The following is a 14796-nucleotide window of genomic DNA, read 5'->3' on the forward strand; positions in this document are numbered from 1 at the left end:
GGAAACGAAAAAGGCTTGGCGAGCCAGACGTATTGCCCGCAATTCTAACAGATAGATAAGCAACAATGTTACCTTTGAAAACTAAAGACCTTTGACCTCCAGATTCCCCAGATGAGCTCCCCACCCTAGGAAGGAGGCATCCGTAGTTACTGAGGCCACCGTTGTTACTGAGGCCACCGGAGTTGGAGGGTGAAATAGCTTCCCTTGTGACAGATTTCAAGACACACCCCACTATTGTAGATGCACGCAGTGTCTCTGGCGACCTTGACCAACTCGGAGATCCATGTTGTGTTGAGACCACTGTCTGTGGAGGCACCATGGAAGAGCCCTCATGGGCTAGCACGCATGGTTGACCACAGAATGCAGGAGGCAAGCAGGCGCAAGACCTTCGGGACCGGAATCAAAGGTCTGTTCTGAAATATCAGTATCATAGCCTGACTGTCCTTAATCCTCTGACGAAGGAAGGCATGGCTCACTATAGAGTCCAGTACTGCCCGTATGAAGAGGGTGCAAAAGAGGGCTCTAGGTGAGACTTGGGCACATTTAATGAAAAGCCCAGGCTGAACAACAATTGTGTTATCAATTGCAAATGGCGCAGCAGCGACTTTGCTTTGATCAGCCAATCGGACAGATAAGGGAATATTGGTATTCCCTTACCTTCCGTGATGTGCTGCAACCACTGCCATCACCTTTGTGACAATATGAGGTGCGGATGTATGACCAATAGGGAGTACCGCAAACTGATCATACTGAGACCCCAACGTAAAATGGAGATACTTTCGATGCAATTTAAGAATGGGGCTGTGAAAATATGCATCCTGCAAATCTATCAAAACCATCCAGCCTTTCTTCTCCAGAGCAAGAAGCACCTGTGCTAGGGTCGGCATCTTGATCTTTGCCTGTTTAAGGAACAAGTTCAAAATCCTGAGGTCGAGTATTGGCCGTGAACGACTGTCCTTTTTGGGAATCAAAGTATCAGTAATAACATCCCTGACCCCGTTCCTGCTCTGGAATCAATTCCTCTGTGCCCTTCTGAAGCACGGTGTGTACCTTCTGTTGGAGCAGTTGAAGATGCTATTCTGTCCAAAAACCTTGTTGGGGAGGAAAGGGAGGTGAAATCTCCTGGAAGGGTAAGGCATACCCAGTCTCTATGATTTTTTATAAAAATAATTTGTATTGGATTTTAAAAAACATACAGAAAACAAGTAGAAAAAAATGTGTGATTTACAGTAGTCAATGTAAACAGCCAGATTACATATCACAAACTTTAAAGAGAACTTTCATGAAAGTTATAAGGAGCAACAGGTATTTGCTAATACCCTCACTATTATCAGAGCAAGAAATTGAGGAATATAGTGATGGTCTGGTATTGTGCAGTGAAGTGAAGTGATGTGCCAAGTATCTCAGAACAAATATAAGGAGAAAGGGGAAAAAATGAGGGAATAGGATGGGACCTGCGGGACAGTGGAAGCAACCGATAAAGAAAACAAATAGCTGCAAATGAGGCCCTGGGAGAGGGTTTGCACATTTCGAATCCAAAGCAATGAAGTAGGTCCATTGTATAGAATTTAAATAGCAGAAGCGACTGAGTCATTTTATTACGAAATGCTAGCTGGGTAATCTTTTTCTAGGTCTTGTCAGGGATATAGCCAAATATCTCAAGACCAAAATGTTTGACCCTTTGAGTGTAGGATCAAAGTTTGCGCTTGCAATATGTAGGATAACAAGTTAATTATACATTTTTAAGGTGCTATGGACTGCATGCAGTTAACTGACTTAGAAGGTAGGGATGGTCTGAGTGGGTTAACTTGGACAATTTTACTTTGTCCTTTAAGAAACTATAAAAATCTAGGTTAGGACGATCATATAGTGTACTAGGCGGGAGAATGAAAGTCGGGAACTATTAGTATCATGTATGTTTTAGATTTGACTGATGCCTTTGGAGGTCCAAGAGAGAGGGATGGACTATGCCAGATCTGCCATAGTTATAGTTTTGTGGTTATGCCAAATAGAAGCCATCTTAGAATTTTGGAAATATACTAGCATATGTTTGTCTAGGAGCCTTAGTGTCGCTGCTGTGTCTGAAAATATACGAAGAGAATGAAGATGTTTGAATCTTGGCATAGTAATGATGGAGGATATATGTGAAGGAGGGGAGAAGTCTTGTTCTATCTCAATCCAACACGGAATATTCAGAGAATATGGTATCGGCCATAGCGCACCCTGAAAAGCAGATTGGTATAAGCTCCAGTCTGGGAGATTTCAGCCTCTTAGAGAAAAGCTCTAAGGGCTTTGTAGGATTTCCTCGCCCTTTTACTGCTCCATAGGATTTTGGATGTAATTTTATCAATTTCTTAAAACAAAGTTTAATAGGGAGCATAGCGGAAACAAAATTTACAATTGGCACAGTCATTATTTTGAGCATTTAGAGCCTTACCCACCACGTAATGCGTTTAGGTGAATAGGAGGTTAGCAGGTCTTTAACTTTGGTAATTGTTTGGGATTCATTATATTGTAGTTTCAAATAAATCTTTACAGAATCAAATCCCAAGACTTTTAAGATGTTTAGGTTGCCACGTAGTCCTGAGTTGCCTAACAGTGAGGAGAAACAGTGAATTCAGTGGAATAACCATTTTTATCCTTGTTCAGAGTATACCTACACACCCGTGAGAATTCCTGAATTATGTTGGGGATATTTGGGATCGCATTCTCAATGTCTTCCGTGAAGAGGAGAATGTGGTCTGCACATGCTGCGGTTTTGTAGACTTTAGTGCCAAACTGAAGACCCTTAATGTGGGGGATGAGTTGAGGAGTCTTTTTCAATCTTTATATTAAACAGGCGCATAGTAGACCATTACAAATAATGCAGAGAAAGTCAGAATAGGATGGCTGTGGTGGGAGAAAATAAATACAGTGATAAACCACCAGCCTTTGATAAAATACCAGTGTCTTCCCCACGCATTGCGAGGTCCCAGCCCCCCAGTTGCTTCAAAACATTTCCACAAACTTCTCAATTAGGTTCTGTATTCCGCCAACAGGGGCCAAATCTTTTCCCATTTTTGGAGGCATCCCCTTCTCTGATAAACTACTTTCTCTGCCTGCTGGCACCAGTCCAGATCCTGCTCCCAGTACCTTATCTAGGGGAAACGGCAGCCCCCCCCATTTTTCTCGCAATGTTCCTCTTTACCACTCCGGAGGCATCATGAGCCACATTTTCGTGTCCCTGGGCCATGTCACTCTCCCTGCCACTCCGAGTAGGTGCCATCACGCCTCGACCGGGACCTTGTGACCAGTGAAATCCACCATAGTCCGAGTCATTCCGCCTAGCAGTGCTGAATTTTGGCCCAGATAATGTGAAAAAAGTAGCCCACCTCCACGCAGACCCTGGTGCATGATCAGAGTCACAGCTTCCCAGTCGATGTTGGAGTGTTCTTGGGGCATATGACCTGTGTAGTATCTGAAGTTGGATCAATCTAAAGCGTACCCCATATGGCAATCTCCCTGGGGCTCTGCAATGCCTCTGCCCAATCATCATCCAGTAGCCCAAAGACTGCTTCCCTCAGTGGGCCCAGGGAATTATTCATGAGCTTCTAGTAGTTGAAAGTGATACCCTTATCCACCATTGGGTCTAGGAGTAGTCGGTCCTCAAGTGGGGAGTATTCAGGTAACTGCTCACCCTCTGGCACATGACACCGCAGAGCAGATCTCAAATACAGATAACAAAATAGCTCATCAGCCATTTGATATTCTGTCTGTAGTTCGTCAAATTTAATCATGTTTCAGTCCTACCAGATGTCTCCTAGGCTGTCTCTCTCGATAAGCCCCCACCTGCGAAAGCCCTGCTATATGGATATGTTAGCGCCAACGCTAGCTCCAGAGGCATTTAACTGTGTCCTGGTCGCTGCAGAAGCATTAAGTTGCAGCCCGGTCACTCCGGACACCACCAGAGTAGTTAAAAACCCCGGGAGAATAAGGAAACCGAGGGTAGTGATCACCTCAAGGCGAATGGCTGCCCTAGTCAAATAGACCTGCAGACTCAGGAGCTAGCTACTGAGAAAAAAAAATTCAGTCTCTGACGGGTCATTGTCTGGTACTGAGAACAAAGATGTCCCGGTCAGCTCTTCCGAGGGTAGCAAACAAGAGGACAATGAATCCGATCCACCAACTAAAACCATTCAGCAAAAAAAGAAATCTAGGGGTAAAAGACGGAGTTATCTGAAATGGGATTACACAGATTCTCATGGATCATTCCCCCTGGGGGATTCCCCCAATCTCCAGGCTGAAGAGAGTCCACATACTATCACTGGAAGTCGGGCCGAGCCTTTCCTGGCCTCCATACTGGATTCTATCAAGCAATTCCGGGACAAAGCAAGATCTGACAGTCTTGCCACCAAAGGGGCCTCTAAAAAACTCCAGGGTGGCATCAGGAAACTGAACAAAATCTGTACAGATATTGGAGATCGAGTTTCAGTGGTGGAAGCATGGCCAGAGTCCTTGGAAACTGATATGACTAATGGCAAAGATCAAGGTACATCTAACTGACATCTAACTGACCGGATGTCCAAGCTGGAGGGAGCAGGAAAACAGAATACACGTAGTGGTAGGAGAATTGTTGTTTTGGTTTAAAATCTTTGCTGGGGGGGCGTGGCCAAGATGGCGGCGTAGGCGGACGCGTCTCCAGGAGCTCCCGCCGTCGGCCCTCGAAAGCAAGGGCCCCCGTCTTGTGGAGCCCCTTCTCAGCGTGCCCCCTTGGCTTGTTTGTCGGCCCGGCTCGGGGGGACCCTGCTGGGCGAGATCCGGCCCCTGGAGGCGACTGGAGCCGGGATTCGCAGACCGGCGCGCAGCGTGCCCGAGAGCCACGGCCAGCGTGGGAGGAGGAGCAAGCAGGCAGCGGCGTGGAAGCCGCACTAGAGACCGGGCCTATCCCAGGCCGCAGCGGTAAGCTTCAGGCGGGCCCTGCCCGCACTCTCACCGGTGCGAGGCACTGGGGACTTCACAGCCCTAGCGCTTCTGCGGGCCCGCCGTCAGTACAGAACAGCGGAACTGTGCAGGGGCCCGCGCTATCCACAAGGCGAGTGGAGGGGGTTGACCGCGCTACACCTGGAGGCCCCGCAGTGGTTACAGCGTGTTGAGCCTGGAGCCTTTGGGCGGAGTCCGCTGGGGTTGGAGCCCCCTCTCAGACATTCCGACAGACGCCCTTATTCAGGGGGCCCCTCTAGGCCCCGAGAGCATTGGACAGGCACGGTTCGGGGTACAGGCAGCGTGAGGCAGAGGGCACGAGACGCCTCATTCGCGCCAGTGGAATCGCCGAGCGGCGGCTAGCACGGAGAGGCCCAGTGAGTGATCGGTGAGGCAGGAGGAGGACTTCGCCCGGATAGATTTGGGGGCCCCTCTACATAGACAGGCATTCCTGGCCAGACCCAGGCTGATTAGCGGCGTACACTGGAGTTGCCCTCCGGCGTAGGGGCATATCAGGGTGCCATTTTGCGGTGCGGGGTGGAAGGCCCTTGACACGTGGGCCGGCAGCCGGCAGCGCACCACTACACTCTACGGCTGGGTCTGGGACTTCGTTTGGACACGGGCTCGGCTTCACCAACCGAACGGACGCCATGGCGCAAAGCTCAAAAGTCCGCAAAGACTGGACGGTGAAAGACCTATTTACGAAAACCCAATCGCCCACTACGGCTAAAGAGGTTTCGGCTACCAGCATGAAACAGGGAGGAGAGGGGGCAGAACCTATCATGAAGGCCTTCCTCGAGTCCCTCTTCACGACACTACGGGAGGACATCCACACTCTTAAAAAGGAATTCGCAGAAGAGATACGTGCTGTGCGGCGAGATTTGGACGGTGTGGGGGAGCGAGTGGCGGACATTGAGGCGAAGCAGGATGCCCGGGACATTGAGACTGAGGCACTCCAGCAGGAAATCGTACGCCTCCACGACCAGCAGGTAGACCTGCAATCACACCTGGAGGATCTTGAAAATCGCTCCAGGAGACACAACATGCGCATTCGGGGTGTGGCTCACTCTGAGGTGGACAAAGACCTCTTCAAATTCACCAGGGAGCTCTTCAACCATATCCTAGAACGGCCGGAGGATGCCGCCCTCCCGATTGACAGGGCGCATAGGGTCGGACCGCAGCGTTCTGGGTCATCCTTTCCCGCAGACATCTTGGTCTGCGTGCAAGACTTTCGCACTAAGGAAGACATTCTCCAAAAAGCGAGACAGAAGCAACCCGTCTCATTTCGAGGACACTCCCCGACGCTGTACCAGGACCTCTCTGCGCTTACACTCCAGAAGCGCCGCTGCTTCATGCCCGTGACATCCTATCTTCAGCAGCAAGCTATACCATACAGCTGGGGGCATCCTTTCAGGATTATCTTTAAGCTGGACAATAAGCTTCACCAGTTCCGCTCCCTTAGGGAGGCTTGCCAACTGCTGGGTATCGACGTACCGCCAGATGGGGAGGAACAGCCGACCTAACAGACTGGGAAGGGAGAATCATCGTCGCAATGGCGCCAGCAGCGGAATCGGAGGCGCGTCAAAAGACCCCCCCAAGACAGATCGAGAGTGGCCGTCGGGCGGCGGTGGAGGCGGTGTCTGCTGATCTATCACAACAGCCGGGAGGCTGAAACTTCTTCTGTTGGCAATTCTAGGGGTCACTTATGCCCTTGTGAGGGTCGACGGGGAGGGGGGTGTAATGGGGGAGGGGTCGGACCTTTTTCCCCCGAGACATAGTTTGACCGGTCATCTGCGAGAGATGAAGGACAATGATGGACCTTTTGACTTTTTCCTTTTTTGGTTACTAGTTTTGGGGTGTTGGAAGGGACAGGGTGGGATGTGGGGTGGCGGGAGACGTTGGGAGGCACATGTTGGGGCTTGCATCTTTCCTATGTCTTGTTCTGTGGGAGGGGTCGGCTGGGGTTCCAGGTCCTAGGGGGTTCGTCACGACTCATTGGCACAAGACTTCACTACCAGGTGCGGGTCCGAACCCGCCCGGAACTCAATGCTGGGAGGGCTCATTGCTGGGAGGGCTCATTGCAGGGACCCAGGGGTAGACATCCGGAATACGGGGCAGGAGGGATGGAGTCAGATCTATGGCCCACACTGAGGTGCGCATTCTCTCCCTGAATGTAAGGGGGCTTAATAACCCAATCAAAAGGCGGGCTGTGTTATCCTGTCTGGAGCACGCGCAGGCTGACATCTGTCTCCTGCAGGAGACGCATTTGCTACAGAAAGATTGCTCCAGGATGAAAGCACGTGGTTTCCCACCGCAGTTTTTCTCCTCCGGCCCGAATAAGAAAGCGGGGGTGGCGATTCTAGTGGCTCAGAGGTTCCGCCGAAAAGTCTTGCGTAAAGGTGCAGAGATAAAGGGGAGGTTACTGTCGTACCATTTCTCACTGGGGGGGTTGGACTTCACAGTCTGCTCGGTCTATGCCCCCAACGAGGGTCAGGAGAAATTCCTCCAGAACGCGCTCAGCGTAGTAGCGGCGTCCGAAGACAGGCATGTCCTTTTAGGGGGTGACCTTAATCTGGTGCTAGACTCCACATTGGACAGATCGGCGCAGCGTACCACCCAGGCTGGGACTTTGTCAGAGGGAGGTCATAGGAGGTTGGAAGAATTGGGTATGGTAGACCTCTGGCGAAGCCTCCACCCTACTTCTAGAGCTTATTCATATTTTTCCAGCGCACACCGCACATACGCCAGATTGGACTATTTTCTGGCATCCACTTCCCTCCAGGCCTTGACGTCCACTACGGACATAGGGGTTGCTACTCTTTCTGATCATGCCCCCATCTCAGTGACCTGTTTTTCTCCAGCGCAGCGCCTCTCCAGATGCTGGCGACTCAGAGACACGCTTGTGCAGCGCAAGGGAACACCCGAGAAAATCGCACGTACGATCGAGGAGTATCTACTGCACAATACCACTTCCGACACTTCCCCGACGACTCACTGGGTGGCCCTGAAGGCGGTACTTAGAGGGGAATTTATAGCATTATCCTCGGCTGAAAATAAGGCAAGAGCGGAGAAAAGGGATGAGCTGACGCAGAAGGTCAAGGAGTTGGAGGGAATGCACCAGAGGACATGCGCGCTTAGGATCTGGCGGCAGCTGACTCTGGCGCGGAAACAGTTGAGCGCGCTAGACCAGGATAGGGCAGAATTTGCGGCATTGAGAACGCGTCACATGTACTACACTGGGGGGGGACAGATGCGGACGCCTATTGGGGCGCGCGCTTAGAGAAAAGAGGCAACAACACTTAGTAAAAGGCATTAGGACATCCGTGGGACACCTTGTTACGGGAGACCGCGGCTGCCTTTGGCGATTTCTACGCATCCCTATATACGGGGGAGACACTGGACCACGCCACAAGCGTATCGTTCCTGGACTCCATCCAGCTACCGGTCCTCACATCGGACCAAGCGGCGGCCCTAGAGAGTGCGATCAGACCCGAGGAAGTCATCTCGGCCATTTCCAGGCTTAAGCTGGGAAAGGCCCCAGGGCCGGACAGTTTCACGGCCATTTTTTATAAGACCTTTTGTACTCAGGTGGCACCGCTCTGGACCACCCGCTTTAATTCCTTCTCGGAACCGGGAGTGATCACGGAAGATCTCCTGGACGCCACTATATCTGTAATTCCCAAGCCGGGTAAGGACCCGTCAAGTTGTGCAGCCTATCGGCCCATCTCACTGCTCAACATTGACTTGAAGCTGTACACGGGTATACTGGCCGCCCGTCTGGCTCCACTGATGTCGAAACTGATAGTTCCGGACCAGGCTGGGTTCATCTCAGAGCGGCAAACGGTGGACAACACAAAGAGGGCGCTCCACCTTATCGAAAAGGCCACACGCACGGAGGGGGAATACATGCTGCTTGCTATTGACGCGGAAAAGGTGTTTGATCATGTCCATTGGCCATATCTAGAGCAGGTTTTAGTGAAGGCGAGGCTGGGGGACCGATTCCGCACTTGGGTCTTGAATTGTTTCTCACGGCCCTCGGCGACGGTCCGCGTCAATGGGTGCTCCTCACCCCGCTTCCCAATAGAGCGAGGCACGAGAAAGGGGTGTCCACTGTCGCCCCTGTTACTCGCCTTGTACATGGAACCCTTGGCTCAGGCGATACGTCTCACACCCGAGATTCATGGGATCAAAATGGGCGCCTTCGAACATATCAGCATTTACGCGGATGATGTTCTACTTATCATTGTCTTCCCCCTGAGTCTCGCTTCCAGCCTGTATGGCCATTCTGGAGGACTTCGCAAAAGTGGCAGGCTTTAAGATAAATCTTAGCAAGTCAGTGGCGCTCGACCTCTCCCTGGAGGAGTCCACGAGGGCGCCCTTGCAGGGGCTTTTTCCGTTCCCTTGGGCGTCAGAGGCCGTCCCGTATCTGGGTATCCAACTGGCGACCACCTTGCAGGCCACAGTTCTCCTCAACGACACAAGGCTGCGGCAAACCATCAGGTCCGAATTGGGAAGGTGGAAGCACCTTCCGCTGTCCTGGTTGGGCAGGGTGGCGGCGATAAAAATGACCATCCTGCCACATATCCTCTGTGCTCAGGGCCATCCCCATTCAGCCCCCGGAGGGCTGGATCCGCCGGACTCAATCTGAATTGGTGCAATTCATCTGGAATGGGCACCGCCCGCGGATGAAACTTCGCTTGGCGATGCTGCCTCCTGAGAGTGGGGGTCTAGGCCTCCCTGACCTGTTGTACTACCAAGCCGCACAGTTTCGAACGCTGGTTGAGTGGAGCAAATGGGAGTCGGAAAAACATTGGCTCTTCCAGGACCAGGCAGTAGCGGGCCACACATTGCAGGAGATTCCTTTTATGCAACGGAGGCATCGCCCACCAAACCTCTACGCCTCGTTCATAACGAGGACACCTCTGGAGGTGTGGGACAGGGTAAATGTGGCACACGAGCTGACATCCTTCCCTTCCCCACTAACACCCTTGCTAAATAACCCGGACTTCGGCCCTGGTATGGACACAGCAGCATTCGCGAGATGGGCTCTGGCGGGATGCAGAGTGCTTGCACATGTGTATGCAGCAGAAGGGGTAATTCCCTTTGATGCCTTCCGTCGTGAATATGATATGCCAGAGGAAGAGCGCCTACGTTACCTCCAGGTGCGACACTGGGCCCTTCACGCGTCTACAAGGGAGGGCGCAGATCGCAAACTTAGCGCGTATGAATATTGGCTGCTCTCGAGGAAGTCGGACCGTAAACTCATCTCTGACCTCTACCGTATGCTCCTTGGGCGATACACTCAAATCCACAACCCGGGGAGAGCAAGATGGGAGAGGGAGCTGGGCCGTGAGTTGGGTAACAAGGAATGGGAGGGAATTTGCTATAGAGCCCGCCATTCCGCACATCACATGGGTCTAACAGACACCCTCACGAAAATCACCGCCTATTGGTACTACACCCCAGAAAAACTCCATGAGATTGATCACACACGAGAGGCGCTGTGCTGGAGAGGCTGCGGAGGGAGGGGCACGCTGGTTCATCTGCTATGGGACTGTCCGCACTTACAGGACTACTGGAACCGGGTGCTGGATGAGGTGGACCTACACCTGGACACTACACTTCTGAGATTCCCCGCATATGTATTGCTGGGCTCCCCCAACCCTCTTACCTATCCATTGCGCTCTCACCGGGGCAGACCGATAGCTATAGCCCTGGGATCTGCATTGCAAAATATTCTCACTTACTGGTGCTCTGCTCACATCCCCACCTTTCAGGGCTGGCTGCACAGTCTTTGGAATGTTCTGGGGATGGAAAAGCGGTCTTTGGTGGCTAGGGGGGAAGGAGATAAATACCCGGACCTGTGGCGTCCCTTTTTAACTCTCCTGGCCACAGAATTCAGGGAAGTGACCTGTCCCAGGTTCCTGCGCCTTCTCCGGCTGCCGCATGATCTTCCCACAGAGTAGTCAATAGCGTCTATAGTGCGTATTGTTTGGACCTGGAACTGGGGTGGAGGGTGGGTTATGGGGGGGGGGGGAGGCGGGGGACGGGGTGTGCAGTTTGAGGACTTTACGTTCGGAGGGACCTGAGCAAGCAGCTTCGGAGGGACGGGGCCGGCTCAGCAATTGTACTGCACTGATACTGTGGTTCCCCTCTTTCCTCATCCCCGGGTGGTCTTCGAGGGCCTATGTTACCCACACTTATGAACTTGGCCAAGATCCCCAGTATACATATACTCCGTTAAGATTATCCCTCATGGTTTCTGTTGTATTTGGTATTGAAAAGCTGTCTCGGTACTGGGTAGGCCGAATGTTGACGCCGAACCAGTGGATAACGCATGATACTGTCTTTCATCTATGTGTGCAGCACAATAAACATACTTTAAACATAAAATCTTTGCTGGTTATTTTTTGAAAGGTTGTGTAGGAAAGTTGGTAGGAATGAAGAGAGACAAGGACAACAAGGGGTCTGGGTGGGGAGTTTTGAGCCAGGTGGTGTGGAAGGGGGAGGGGAGGAGTGGGGAGGACGGGAAAGGCCTATTTATATTACATTTATTGTTTAGATGTTTATTTATTTATTTTATTATTTTATATTCTTCTATAGCGCCTGAATAGACCCCCGGAGGGGTATCTCCGCGCTTTGCCAGTAAGAATATCCTCAGATGATTATTGATAGATGAATGATACATATTGACAGAGGGGGATCAGTTACTGGGGAATAGATGTGTTTTTAAGACCTTACGGAAGGTCAGATGGTTGGTAAGTGTTCTCATCTCAAGAGGTAGGGAATTCCAAAGCTTTGGTCCAAGATGGGCCAAAGCTCGCCCTCCTTGTCTGGACTTTTTTATTCTAGGCACCTGCAGAAGCTGCTGGTTGCCAGAGCGTAGGGTTCGTCCAGGGGCATAAGGCAGGAAGATGTTGGCCAGATATTTTGGGCCTTTGCCTATCACACTTTTGTGGATAGTGCATAGGGTCTTAAAATGCACTCGCTTCCTCACTGGTAACCAGTGGAGCCTAATCAGCAGTGGGAGGGAGGGAGTCCTGGGGGGGAGCATTGAGGACTACCCTTGCTGCCGTGTTTTGGATCACCTGCAACTTTTTGAGCTGCCCTTCATTTGCTCCTAGAAGAAGGCCGTTGCAGTAATCCACTCTGCTGATGACTAATGCCTGCACAAGTCTTTTCCTATGGCAGTCAGGCAGATAGGGAAACACTCTTCTTAGCATTCCGATGGCTCGGAAACAGGTACTTGCCACCTGATTTACGTGGTCCTTGTAAGTGAGTGTCTGATCTAATAGCACTCCAAGGTTTCTCCCCGTGCTTTTAGGGCTAGGAACAGGACCTAATTCCACGGGCCACCAATCCGGTGTCCAGTGTGTTGCTGCTTGTCCAAACAACAGGACCTCCGTTTTTCCTATATTGCATTGGAGACAGTTTGATGACATCCATGCAGATATTGCTCTCATTCCCTCTGCAAAAGATCTTTTTATTGCAGGTGTCAGGTCTTTAAAGGGAAAGAGGAGTTGGGTGTCGTCAGCGTACGACACCGGTGTAAACCCGAATGATCTTGCTAGGTTGGCCAGGGGAGCCACATACACGTTGAAGTGTAGGGCTTAAGCAGGAACCCTGTGGCACTCCCTTATTGAGCTCCCTGTGGATGGATTTGTGGGTGCCCAGCCTGACCTCTTGAGAACGGCCTGACAGAAAGCTGCCCCAGTATTGGAACTTTCATAGATTCCCATGCTTTGTATCATTCCCCGTCGTCGGAATGGGAGCCTCGGTAAATAGTAAAAAACTATAGTAGTAAGCACAAAGTGAAAAATAGGCCTAGGCCTCATCTCATTTTGTAGCTTATCCACCTCCTTTTGTAAAAGAGACCACATTTCTGCAGCAGCCAATCAGAGCAGCCTCACCCCATAGAACCTTCCTGAGAGAAGCTCAGAGCCTCAGATTTTCTACCGCACGTTGTGCAAGGGAGTCTCCATTGAGCTCTGCTCAGTTTTCTTCAGTTTTTTCTTCAACTACTTGGATTTTTTCTCAGCATGTCGGAGAGGAAAGCCCTTTTTAGAGCCTGTGCCACCTGCTCTAAAAAGAGGTTGTTTGTCGAGGACAAACATGAGGATTGTATCTACTGTTTGTATCCGGACCATAAACCAACAGGCTGTCCGATTTGCAGATCCTTCTCAGCCAAGACCTTGAGGGACAGGGAAGGACGTCTCCTCACATGGCTTCAGAAGATGAAGGACCGGAAAGACATTATCTCTTCGGACAGTGAGGGCTCCTCGTCTATGGTGTCATCCAGAAGGTCTCAAAAAAGGGGTAGGTCCCCCCTTTCTGCTTCAGACGAGTCCCGTCACAAGGCCTTACCAGGGACCTCTGCCAGGTCCGACAGGCCGGCTGCCCAAAAATCTCCTCACCGAGGTGAAAAGGAGAGGCAGGGTAAGCCTGAGGAACAACTGGCCTCAAAAAAGGTGAGAAAGGCTTCTACAGTCTCTTCACCTTCCTCAGAGAAAGATCGTGGGGTCAAAAAGCCTTCGACCCCGGCTCAAGAGGTCGCTTCAGACAAGAAGCAGAAACCGTCGACGACTAAGCTCCCAGGTACGTCGTCTACGAGTGTTAAAAAGGACAGCTCTACAAGGGTTGCCTCGTCGACGGGCTCGTCGACGACGGCTGCGTCGACGCCTACACCGTCGACTGTTTTCAAGGCTCCGGAATCCTGCTAGTCGTCGACGAGGGTGACCATCTCAACGTCGACGACAATGTCTGCTAAGCTGCCGTCGACGGCGGTGTCGTCGACGCCGGTTGCCATGTTGATGACGACGAGCTCGTCGACGGTCCCGTCGACGATACCACCATCGTCGACGATAAGCTTCACCTCGTCGACGACGCTCTCCTCGACGACGAAGACAGTATCTATGTCTACACTTCCACTGTCGCAGACCCAGAAGACCTTCCCGTCGACGACGGCCTCGCCAGAGCCACACCTTCCAGTCCTACGTCCTTTAGTCGCTCAAGAAGCACTTTGTGAGACACCGTATCGAAAGCGGCGGAGAGATCCAACAGCACCAGAATCATAGAGCTACCTTCATCCAGTGCCATTCTGATGGTATTGGTCACTGTTTGGAGGGCTGATTCGGTGCTGTGGTTCGGCCTGAAACCAGATTGAGAATAGTCCAGGCCCTCCGTCGCTTCGAGATGTTGTGACAGATAGGTGTTCACATGCTTCTCAGCTATCTTGCTGATGTATGGCAGGAGTGAGATGGGACGCAAGTTGGAAAGGTCGGTCCATGGGGATGCAGCTTTCTTGCGTATTGGGTTTACCACCGCCCTTTTCCAATCTGCTGGGACTTGTCCTTTAGCGAGAGAGATGTTAATAACATTCTGTATGAAGGGGCCCAGGAGAGGGATCAGGGGAGGAACCATCTTAGCAGGGAGGAGGTCATTTGGAGATCCTGATTTGATGTGAGTAATGAGATGAGGGAGATCTGTACTTTCAATAAGGGGGAAGAATGATATTGGGTGTGCATTATCTCTAGGCAGGGTTAGAGGTGTGATCTTATTGATGCCACTCGTGCTGTTATTGGCAGCCACTATTTTTTCATATATAGTATTTATTTTACTCTCAAAGAAAGATGATATCTCGTCGCATAAGGTCTCTGAGAACTCCTCAGAGCTCTCACATGCGGCGGGTTTGACAAAGTTTTGAAGGATTTTAAAAAGCTCCTTGGGACAGTTAGCAGCTTCTTCTAGCTGTTGCAAAAGACGATTTTTTCTAGCCTGTCTGATGTTTTTATAATATTTAGATTGAGCATGATGGAAGACCGCTCTAGTCTCCTCGGT

At 51.2% G+C, this 14796-nt stretch overlaps 1 protein-coding gene across 1 annotated transcript in view; it reads right to left on the reverse strand.

Annotated features, from left to right (window-relative positions):
- Positions 1 to 14796, reverse strand: part of NUMA1 (nuclear mitotic apparatus protein 1) — a 739614-nt gene that overhangs the window by 73546 nt on the left and 651272 nt on the right. The gene's annotated exons all lie outside the window — the stretch shown is intronic.

Source organism: Lissotriton vulgaris, chromosome 8, assembly GCF_964263255.1.
Source record: "Lissotriton vulgaris chromosome 8, aLisVul1.2, whole genome shotgun sequence".
Lineage (NCBI taxonomy): Eukaryota > Metazoa > Chordata > Amphibia > Caudata > Salamandridae > Lissotriton > Lissotriton vulgaris.